Genomic DNA, 12,194 nt, shown 5'->3' with positions numbered 1-12,194 from the left:
ATTTATCACGGACAGTAGAGTGTACATTTTTTTATGCAGTTCAATTATTTAATTTTTCAGTTTTTACTACAAACATTATACAGTATCTTTAACAAATTATTTCCTGGTGAGAATTTTTTTTGGCATTTCTAATGTGCAATTTTTTTTCTAATGTGTAATTTGTGCTTCGGCACTACAAGTAAGGCTGTGTTTGTTATGGTAGATCTCTGTTATGGTGGCAAATTATATTGGCACAGTCTGCAATACTACCACACTACCCTATGGTTCCTTGGTCTGATATCTTTCCTTTGTCCATCATGGCCTTGCATAGTAATTAGCCAGTAAATGTATTTTCAACTAATTGAGACATACGATTAATTCCTTGTGATTTTTTTTTTTTTTTTAAGCTTCTGGGCATACTCCAAAAAAAATGTCATTGTAAATATCATTGTGGTTAACCACATATTGACCTAGATACTTAGCTTGTCTGCGGTTTGCCTCAATATTGGGAGTCATTGTACTCATTTTGTGTTGAATGGAACCTAATCCTATCTCTCCACGTGCCAAGTCTTGTGTGATTGTGTTCCTCAAGAATAGAGGTCTATAAGACATGGAACCCGGAACTGATGGGTGGTTATAAACCGCAGATCTTGATGTCAATGACACACATGGATAAATGTAATTGCCACCAGTTACATGAAATTCATTCCTGGGTCTAGATTGACAAGAGTGACAGTTAAATGATTCAAAATAATCAACATCCAATAATAAAGAATAAATCATGCGAGTAGCTATGCATATAGTTGATCAATCATCATTTGTGGTTGAGAAGCAACACTGAAGTTAAGAAAAAGAATCGTACAAGCCAGACTGTAATTCAAAACTATCCTCACATTTTACTTAATTCAGGCTGCAGTGGAAAAATAATTTTTTGTATGTTGCAGAACTGAATTTTCTAAGACACAAGTTGTTTGACGAAAAACTTGGGAACGGTTACTGAAATACAGGTTTTTGAATATGTAAAACGTGGTTATATCTGTACCTCAGTAACCGTCTTAAAAAAAAAAATCAGTTCTGCAACATATCAACATTCTTTTTTTCCATTGGAGCTGACATTAATAGAGGATTAAATTTGGTCCGTGAACGTTTGTCACTCAAGAAAGATTTAGAGAATCGGTTTCATAGATAGCGGAAACATTGTTCCTCAGGATAGTATTAAATAACCTGGGAAGGTAAGGTCACAAATCAACTCTCACGACAGAAGTAAGAAGACAACATTTTTGGTCATGCTAAGACAAGATTTTGTTGAACAGGTTTTTATTTTAAGCTGACAAATTAAGTAGTATAATTAGCAGCCTATCGAAAGAGCATGGACATGCACCCCTACAAATAGTTTTCACCTCTCCAGATTAAAATATTACATTCAAGTACTGAAAAATGGCCTCATGTCAGCTCATTAATCCATTGCATAGTAGAGGATTGCAAGGACTGACCTATTTTAACTTCATCAGCTTTTCCCCATTTTGCCACTAAATTTTAAAATTTCAAGGCATATATTCAAATTAGCGCACTTACTTATCTATTCTCAATATATTTCTGTGTGTATTTTCACATGTACATATTGGCTTTGTGTTGATTTTTCAGTGGTATATGTACTGGAACTAATTCTGTGTTTGTTTTTCACATCAACTTTTTGGCTGTGTGTTGTGTGTCTGTGGTATTAGTATTTATCTATATGCATTCTTGAGTCTAGCCACCATATTGTTTGTGGGTTTGCGGAATTTTTTTTTATCAGTCACTGATTTCACTGTATTGCCTACTGACACTATTCTGGATTACATACTGTACTTTATCACCATTTTCATACAAATATCTAAAACACATGAACGGTAAATTGATTTTTGGTGCATAGTGATGATAGGCCCAACATTAAAGCATAAGAAAAAATCCATACGCTCTAGCAGTGCATTAAACTGGACTTTGAAGCAACAATAGAATACAGTAGCACCGGCCTAGCAACCTTTAGCTCTTGCAATAGTACAAGAGTTCACTACAGGGCAGGTTCAATTGTTAAACAAATACAAAAGAAAATGCGTTGTGAAAAATAAACCGTAGATCAATCAGGTTGTGTATTATTAGAAACTAGATATGTGAACGTGTTTGGGTATTGATTGGTTAGTCTGCATTTCTGGGTCAGTAGTTTCATTGATCCGTACTTGTCTAGAATGCTGTCGTATATCGATTACCTCCCGGCTTCGCTCCCCCAGAGTCAAAGACCTCATTTTTTTTTCTTCATGCACATTGTTTTTAATAAGCTTCAAACTAGAATAGTCTGTAGAATAATGCTGTAATATTGATTTTCCTTACAGTAGAGCTAACCTCAATCAAAAAACTTTGCTTTTATCTCTTACGCCGGCTAAGCCTACTTCTTTCAATATATCTATTTAAATCTTTAGTTCTCCACCCCTCTCTCTAAAATATTTCTATGCCTGAACTTTTTTTTAAATATAAGAACACATTTTATATGAACACTGAGCCTGAAAATTGCTTAAAAATTAAGGACAAAATAAAAACAAATTATACAATACTACCAAAACTTCAAAAGATATAAGACAGCAATATATTTTAAAAACAAAATGATTGTTGTAGTTTTGAAAACAGATATTATTATATAATTTATATAATGTACAGTGTTTTTTTTATAAATTTCAAATAAATGTGAAATTAGCTGTGTGGACCACTTGACAATAGATAAACATATAATCGAGCCTTGTGTCTGTCTACCGGTTTTTATTGCCTCTTCATCATATTTAATTAACTCTCATAAGTTGTTTGATCCATTTCTAATTAGTTTTGAGTATGTCTGTGAATGGTTAATGTGCTTATAAATATTAAGCCAAGTAAAAAGAAAGTAATTTCTTATCACCAACCGCTTTTTTTTTTTTACGCAGCCGCCTTTTTGTTCATTTTTTTCCCCTCTTCTTTGATCTGTATAGATCATTATTGGTGTTGATAGCAGAATGACCGACAGCTGACAAACCAAATTTATTTATGCTTCTCACCAGGATTTATAATATATAAAACTTATAGAAAAATATAGATTACAATTAAAATACAGTTAATAAAAATCCAAAGTGCCATTGAAAAATCGTGTCGACTTAGGCAAATTAAACTGTACATTGAAATTGTACCATATCCTTTGATTATAATTTTAATTTATATTTTTAAGTAGTTAAGTTCCATTCTGAAAGTGGGTAGTTTCACATTGTTGGATGAGAATTTTAATAAATAAATAAATAAATAAATACATTACATTATTTAAAAGAGTATCATCAAATTTACCCATACAAAGGAAAAGATGCAGTAATTAACAATGAAATTTAACCTAAGAAATGAAAGATGTTGCACTGGAAATTAATAAAAAGGAAAAGCAATAGGCCATACAAAGAGCATGAAACCAGATAAACCACTAGGCTCACAGTAGGTGTTCGTGACAGTTGTGGCACCTTTTCTTTTCTTTTCTTTTTTTTTGGAACCAGAATTTATGTAGCGCCTATTGCAATCCGCAGATTATACAAGGCAATCATGAGTTGGCAAATCCGCACATTGTGCAACTTTCTTAGCTTCCTGGCAGTATCCCTGGTCATTGCTGCTTGTACGCGCACAACCCATACATTCAATACCATAACATCATACCACGTACCCATTTATACTCCTGGGTGGAGAGAGGCAAACGTAAGTAAAGTGCCTTGCCAATGGACAAGTAATGCGACAAGTTTCGGTCTCAAACTCCCGATCTCACGACCGGAAGTCCAACACCTTACAAGCTACGCCATACACTCCTACAGAGTGAACCCCAGGAGCGAACACTATCAATGACAAATGATTTTTGGAATTTGTTTAAAAAGAACATTTGTCACTGATATGTTTATTCTTGGATTCAAAAGAGGCTTCCATATAAGGCAAGAAAATATTTTTTGCTTGGTCATGTTCAGTTTTTAATGTTCAGTCTGGTGTGTGGAATGAGCTTCTGTATTTAATATGTATGGTCTGGCCATTAATACTGTTTTCTTTTTGTTTCTTCAAATATTTCTCTGTTAATTTTAGAATAGTGTACCATATATAAACAGTCTCCAGATGAAAATGTCATAATTGGACTTCTAAAATCATTTCCAAAATCTCCTAATATGGTAGAAAATTTTGAAGCATTTCTCTATGAGGTTGTTTCAGAGTTTCGGTAAATTGGGAACACTGTATAACAGTCGGGGTTGATGCGAGGGCAGTCGCAAGGCCATTATCAACGGGATTGGAAAATATGCAATTAATTATGAATAAAAACCGAGATTTACAGTCGGCCTAGTCACTGTGTAATGCTACAACTTTTGCTAACAAAGAAAAATGCATTATTTCTGTGGTTGCAAACTAATGAAAGATTGATGTACAGCTAAGTTTAAAAAAATAGATGATTTATCGACAGTGTTGGAGTAACCATAAACTTCTTCCCAGTCCCCCTTTTAAGTTGGACCAAATGGACGAAAGTTAATGATATTGTGTCTTTTATATACAAGAAGTGATACATTGTTCATGGTTCTCGTATATCTTCATATTAAAAATTCAAATTTTGTATAGGAAAGAGCAAAGATCAGTTTTAAGATAAACTCTTTGTGTTGTGCTTATAAAAAAAAATCAATATCAATATAAAGGCTTATATTTGATTTGATTTGATTTTTTAAATATGCTATTCTTTAAAATAGAACTGTAAAACAAAGTAAAACACAGATAACATCACAGAAGAGCACATTAGGGGATAACCCTCAAATTATGATGTGTAAGTTAAACTTCTAATTGAAAATAAAAGCTGCTATTTTCCTTGCCATTTAACGGATATTCCTATATTTTTTTGCATAATAAAACACATTGGCTAGTATAATAATCAAATTTAAGAATTTTAGTAGTTAATAATATGTAAATTAGCAAAAGCATGACTGACTAATGAATGACTAAAACCGATCGCCAAGTCGCCATGGGCGAAAACAATTTTGAATTGGCGAAACAAAAAACAACTACTTTAGCAATTTTGGCGAAAGCTTAAAAATAATAAAAACGTTTTTTTTTAAATACTTGCTGAAATACATTGTTTCTTTCGTCCGACTTCTCCATGGAAATATTTTTCCGTCGGCACGATCAAGGCCAAGATCTCCATTTTACGCTACTCCATTGCCAGTGCCATGTGACGTTTATGTGTGTTGTTCTATTTGTGTGACTACAAACGTCACTGTGTGCATCGCAAATTATTTTGTTATTTTAAAGTGGGCAGCGTAACAATCAGTGGCTGGATGGTAACGACTAATTTCTATGTTCACGATGGTCGGCTAGCTGTTAGCGTGCCCCAAATGCCCAAGTGCACACAGCAAAACTAAAGCAGCCGACTGTCGGGTAAATAATGGCTTTCGAGCTTGGGGGTTTTTCCTTGAGTGCTTGAATGATTTCAATGTCAATGGCCAGGCCAGGCTAGGCCATGTGCAATGGTTAAAAAATCTAATCAGTTATTATCGTTTTATTACAGTCAATTATGAAGATTATATTTAAATGTGTGTGTAATACTTTTTCAACATGAACCACGGGGGTCACATTTACACTTGGTTATGATTGACTTTCCGCACTATTTTTGCTGTATTAATCAGCACGATCTACGTATTATGTAACGAGTACACAGAGCTTAGAGTGACGTCGACGACGGTGAAGGTGCGGTTTAATTTCCCAACGTGACTGTGACACATTTATTGATCAGTGAAACTTTAAACCAACGACGTATGCCGATGGTGATCGTATAGGTTTCAAAGTAATTTCTTTTATTTTTTATTTACTACAAATGTAATGGTGCAGGTTAAAATTAAAAAAAAAAGAGATTTGACATGGATTAATTCGAATTAGGGCATAAGTGGCGAAAAAAAAAATTTTAACATTTTAGCCAATTTTGGCTAAACAAATATCCAATTGGCTAAATTTTCTTTTTTAGCTTTAGCCAATTGGCTAAACAAAAATGAAAGTTAGAGTGAACCCAGATCCTTATCATGGAGTGTATTTTAACCGGCATTAAATCACCTAAATCAACTACTGTATAAACCAAGCATATTTTTAATTTATTTTGTTTCTTTGAAATTCATGTATAGTGTATGTAATATACAATCTTGAAAAGAAGTCAATTGGGTTCTTTTCAAGACTAATTTTGCCAACTGAAGAGGGGGCTTCAATTCGAGTTGGGCTTCTCGAGATTAAGCCCATCAGTCTTCAATTTGAGGTTTTACGTACTTTCTATCACTCAAATAGATAGAAAGCATTTTTATCAATCCGACTAGCAAACTGTTGTAAATTCTGTATTCAAATTTAGATTAGGATTTCAAACATTGGCCTAAGGGTTGCCCTTTGTTACTTGTTTATCACACACTCACTTTTTTTATTCCTCAAAAAAAAAATATTTTATATATTTTCTTCTCTGCCAAGATGCTTTTGGCAGAAATATTTTACTAAATGAAAAATCTTTTTTTCAACCTCCTGAAAATAGAATTCACAGAACAAGGTAATAAAAAGCCTTGCCTATGGACAAAATATTGCCACGTCGTATTCTGTATGCAAATTCACTATAGGATATCTGTTACTTGTTCACACTAACAATTTCTATTCAATAATTTTTTTATATTTTTTCTTCTCTGCCTAGATAATTTTGGCAAAATATTTTGCTACCGTAAATGAAAAAATATTTTTTCTGCCTCCGAAAATAGAATTCACGGAACAAAGTAGAAAAAGTCTTGCCTATGGACAAAATATCCCATCTGCTAAACAAAGACATTAAGGATTGCCATACTGTAGGTTAAGCTGCTGCAGTCATATTCTTGAATTTTTTTTACTTGCTGGCTTGTTTTTTTTGCAATTTCTCCACCCAGAAGGCTGCCTTAAGTTCATTTCACATTTGTGTTATAATCGTAATTGATACTTTCATTGATTTTTACATTTGAATTGTGTAGGCTGTGAATATCTTTATTGACTTTCCAATGAAATGTAATCCACACACAATTTTTCTGATAAAGCCACAAGTTGCAGAAATGCTGTTAATTTTTTTTAAAATTCCATTTAATTATATCAACATTTGCACAATATCTTGGACAATTTTACATTTAGAAGACCTGTGGGCATAGTCGAATACAGTGTATACTTTTTTAGATTTGATGATTTAAAAAAAAAGTTATTTTCTGAAAAACATATCGAACTGATGATCCATCCAGCAAAGGTCGCCATTTATGGCCCCTTTCTGAAAGAACTCTTATATTTTCATAATTTTCTCAAGAGACAAACCAGAGGGTTGACAATGTAGGTAATATTAGGGAGCTTCTGATTGCACAATGACTGTAGTATGGCGTAGAATGTAATGACGTCACTAAAAGTTATCTACGCATGCGAGAACATTAAGGTCACCTGGTTGAGTAGATTCTGGAACGCAATTTGGCCAAATCTACGTATATGCAGAGAACGTAGGACACAAGGTAGGACTTTCACGCATAAGTGATTTCGTTCTAGCGTCGCGTTGTCGCACAAATCAAAAACTCCCTAATGTACACTTTCAAGGGGAGGGAGGTGATGACAGAAAAGAGTGTGCATTGTACTCTCATGAAAGTTATGGTTGATCCTTAATTTATGTAGCATCTTTAGCCTAGAAATCGAATCTACCTAAAGACAACATGCTACCAGTAATAACCAAAATGTTATGATTTCAAAATTGCCAGAATATCTGTTGAATAACTTCATGTACCAGTGTTAGCTCATCTGTTGGCAAGGGTCAGAGATCATGTTTTTATGAGCTTATGTCTGGCACAGAATTGATGTCTGGTTAAAGTTTGTATAGGGGGTGAGAGGGCAGACAGTTATGAACCCAGCAGGTACACCAGTTTAGGTTCCTGTGTGTGCTCACCCTAAAAACATAATGAAATTTCAGCCAAAGAATGTTTTGTGGTTTGGTAATAGATGGGCAACAAGATAAATTTCCTGTGAGAATTTTTTTTTAAGAGGTTAGGGTAATGTCAGTTTGAAATCTTCTACATTGTTTACAATATAATATACAGTAGTACCTCTATTTAAGGAGGACAACTTCGAAGCCAAAAAAGTGTCCCTTTAATAGGGGTGTCTCCTGAATATGGGTATTTCTTTTAAGGGGTCACTAACCAAAAATGTGAAATTGTCCCCTTAATAAGAGTTTTGGCACTGAGTTGTGAAATGAGGATATAGATTCTTTGTCATTTAATTTCAGTTGACCAAAAAAGGAGTTACTATTTTAAGAATAATTGTGAGGTCTCACCACAAAATGAGATGCATCTTTGGTGAAATCATTTTGAGATAATCACCAAAACAGGTCATAAGTCAAAATTTTACACAATTTTGATTTTAAAGTTTTTGAATAACTTGATATTTATATTTAATGATTGTAAACTTTTTAAGTGCATTTTCTTACTAAAACAGTGTTCTCTGCGCATATTCTGTAATTCTAGTCCTATTATTTGTACAGGTTAGTTTATATTGGAGGCCGATTTTCTGAAAATGTGGTTCTCTTACACATAATATTTAAATGCTCACATCTTTGGATCTACATATACTAGTGAAGCCATTCAAAGACCAAATTAAAGCTTATAATGTGATCTACCCAAATATAATATAAACTCAATTTTTGATATTCTAACCATGAGACCCATTTTGTGATGAGGCCTCACAATTTACAATTCAAATACAATATGTTGAAATCTAAATAAATATATTGTTCTTGATTCTAGTGCTATGGCAGTTACAGCAGAATGAATAGAGTATTGACTTAGAAATCAGGGTGAGAGTTACAGTATGGATTGAATCCAATGTGAAGTAAACAATAAAATAAATCCCATGACTATAGAGTATGTGAAATTATGCAGGAAAAAAAAAATTATATGATTAGTTTATACAAAGTGCAGTAAAACACTCAGTGGTCCTAAACCGATACATCCATTTTAAGAATCAAGAAAAAAAAATGTTCATTTATCACGCAAAAGTTGTCTAAGAATAAAATATTGTCATTTTGAAGCTATTGTAAGTCTTAGTGATATAATAAAAATAGAATTAGTGATACAATAGAAAAGTGCTTCCTTAATGGGGGTTGAAAATATATTGATTTGACCATTTAGGGACTATCTTTTAGCATTGATAGCTTGCTGATATTTATGGCTGTATGTTGTACCACCCCTGCCTTAACCACTCGGTCATTGGACTTGGTGTGGTGGTGAAATTATCTTGATTTAAACAGTTTAATGGAATGTAAGGTGGTATTTTTTCCCCCACAAATTGACATTAAAAAGTTTAATGACTGATATGTAGGTGATTGTCCCACAAATTAAACAAGGAATTACCTAAACAAAGGTACAGGAGATCTGGATTTCACCTTTGAACTTTGTTAGCCATACTGTGAATGACTCGAACCTGGATATTTAAACCTCAAGTAATATTTCGTGAACATTTTTTTTATCTGGCCTACTTTTTGTTCGGGCTTTTTCTAACTTCATCTTTCATGCTTATCTTATTTTCTACCATCAGTTCATTTCTTCTTTGTGTAACTAAAAGATATATGAGTTCATTAACTTCTAATACGTTTGAGGATTCTTTTTCATTTATTTTTTCCCTACAAATCTTTGTCAGTTATTGGATAAAATTAGGTGTTACGATAAAAAAAAAAAGGTCACCTTAATTAGGGGTTGAAAATGACTGTTTAGCACTATTTTTTAGCATCATGAGCGTGCTGATATTTATGGCTGTAAGTTGCGCCACTCTTGCCTCAACCACTCGGTCATTGGATTTCGTGTGGTGGTGAAATTATCTTAATTTAAACAGTTTAATGGAATGTAAGGTGGTGTGTTTTTCTCCATAAATTGGCATTAAAATGCTGTTTATTACACTATTATATGGTGTTGATTGTCCCACAATTTAAAAAAAAAAAGAAACTGTTCCGGGGGGAAAAATAATACAACAAAACTACCAAAGATCTGGATTTCATGTTGAACTTTGTTAACCACACAGTCAATGGCTGAAACCTAGATGTTTAAACCTCAAGTAATTTTCATTGAACATTTTTTTAATCGGGCCTACTTTTTGATCGGGCTTTGTCTGACTTCAACTTGCATGGTTATCTTATTTTCTACCATCAGTTCATTTCTTCTTTGTGTAACTAAAAGATATATGAGTTCATTAACTTCTAATACATTTGAGGATTCTTTTTCATTTATTTTTTCCCTACAAATCTTTGTCGGTTATTGGATGAAAGTAGGTGTTACGATAAAAAAAAAAGATCACCTTAATTAGGGGTTGAAAATGACTGTTTAGCACTATTTTTTAGCATCATGAGCGTGCTGATATTTATGGCTGTAAGTTGCGCCACTCTTGCCTCAACCACTCGGTCATTGGATTTCGTGTGGTGGTGAAATTATCTTAATTTAAACAGTTTAATGGAATGTAAGGTGGTGTGTTTTTCTCCATAAATTGGCATTAAAATGCAGTTTATTACACTATTATATGGTGTTGATTGTCCCACAATTTAAAAAAAAAAAGAAACTGTTCCGAGGGGAAAAATAATACAACAAAACTACCAAAGATCTTGATTTCATGTTGAACTTTGTTAACCACACAGTCAATGGCTGAAACCTAGATGTTTAAACCTCAAGTAATTTTCATTGAACATTTTTTTTAATCGGGCCTACTTTTTGATCCGGCTTTGTCTGACTTCAACTTGCATGGTTATCTTATTTTCTACCATCATTTCATTTTATTCTTTGTGTAACTAAAAGAAATATGAGTTTATTAACATCTAATACATTTGAGGATTCTTTTTCATTTATTTTTTTGCCTACAACTCTTTGTCTTGGAGTTGATATGCTAAAACTCCTTAAGTAATCTTTTAGATACCGCCTTTATATTGTCATTCCATAGTTACCATCAGTATTGTTATTGAAATTACTTTTTTTCATGATGTGTAAAGTAGTGATGGATGAATGAATACTGTATCCCATCTGGGATTTCAATTGATCCTAAAGAACTTTGTGTGAAATTGCTTTGCAAAATATTGTATTGTTTCATTGCATTTCAATATTAGTGTAATATATACTCTACAGTGTGCGGTAAAGGCTGGAAAAAGTAACATAAAAAACATTCTTAATTAAGGGAACACCTTTGGGACCGAAAAAGTGTCCCCTTAATAGGGTTTTTTTTTTTCCAATTTTGAATCACCATTGTAAATAGAATAATTATAATTAAAGATAATTACCTAATTAATTGTAATAATATTAATATAATATTTGTAATCAATATTTTTTGCAATCTTGTATTTACTGTATTTTATTGGTCCTCTTCATTTCTCAATCAGATTTTATCTCTTGCAAATCAATTTTAGTTAAGTAAGTTATATTTTTGTATATGTTCTATTTATTCATTTTTAGAATGGAATGACTGGCTTGAGAGCCAAAGTTTATTTTAACATGGTCATTTCTTGTTCTTGGATATTAATTTGTATATTGTTTTATTGGCAAAATTAAGAATAAATAAATGTCCTGAATAGGGGTTGGCTACAGTGTTTGAAGATATACTTCATCTCATTTTGTGGCAAGTGTCTCTTTAATAGGGAAGTCCCAAAAAAAGGGGTTCTACTGTATTATATACAACAACTCTCTAATAACAGTATATATAATAATGTTATCAATTGTGCATTTACCCTTCACTGTACATTTCACTTGTGCCCTTGAGCAAGGCACTTTATCTACATCTTTAGTCCACCCAGCTGTCAATGGGTACCAAGAAATTACTGGGAGTAACTTGTGGTGGACCAGCATCCCACCCAGGGGGAGTATCACCCCACCCAGGGGGAGTATCACACTCTCATCTGCTGCATGCTGCAGAAACTGTGGACGAGGCCCTGTGGCTCAGAAAGGATTTAGGCCCAATAAAAAAAATTATTAGTTTATCACCCTCGCGCTCATGCCTTTTATGGTACTGAAAAAAGAAAAAAAAAATGTTCAAATTTTTAAAATTTTTTTTAAAATTTTATTTATTTATTTTTTTCATTTATTTTATTAAATAGTTAGTAGATATTGTTTGCATTATCTAAATCATGTTTTACTTTGAATATCAATGCACCAGCAAACAAACCAAGGGTT

This window comes from Anneissia japonica, unplaced genomic scaffold (genome assembly GCF_011630105.1).
Source record: "Anneissia japonica isolate Jap-2015-1 unplaced genomic scaffold, ASM1163010v1 scaffold1509_len713820_cov188, whole genome shotgun sequence".
NCBI lineage: Eukaryota > Metazoa > Echinodermata > Crinoidea > Comatulida > Comatulidae > Anneissia > Anneissia japonica.
The sequence above is the reverse complement of the archived record's forward strand: the minus strand, read 5'-3'. Positions refer to the sequence as shown.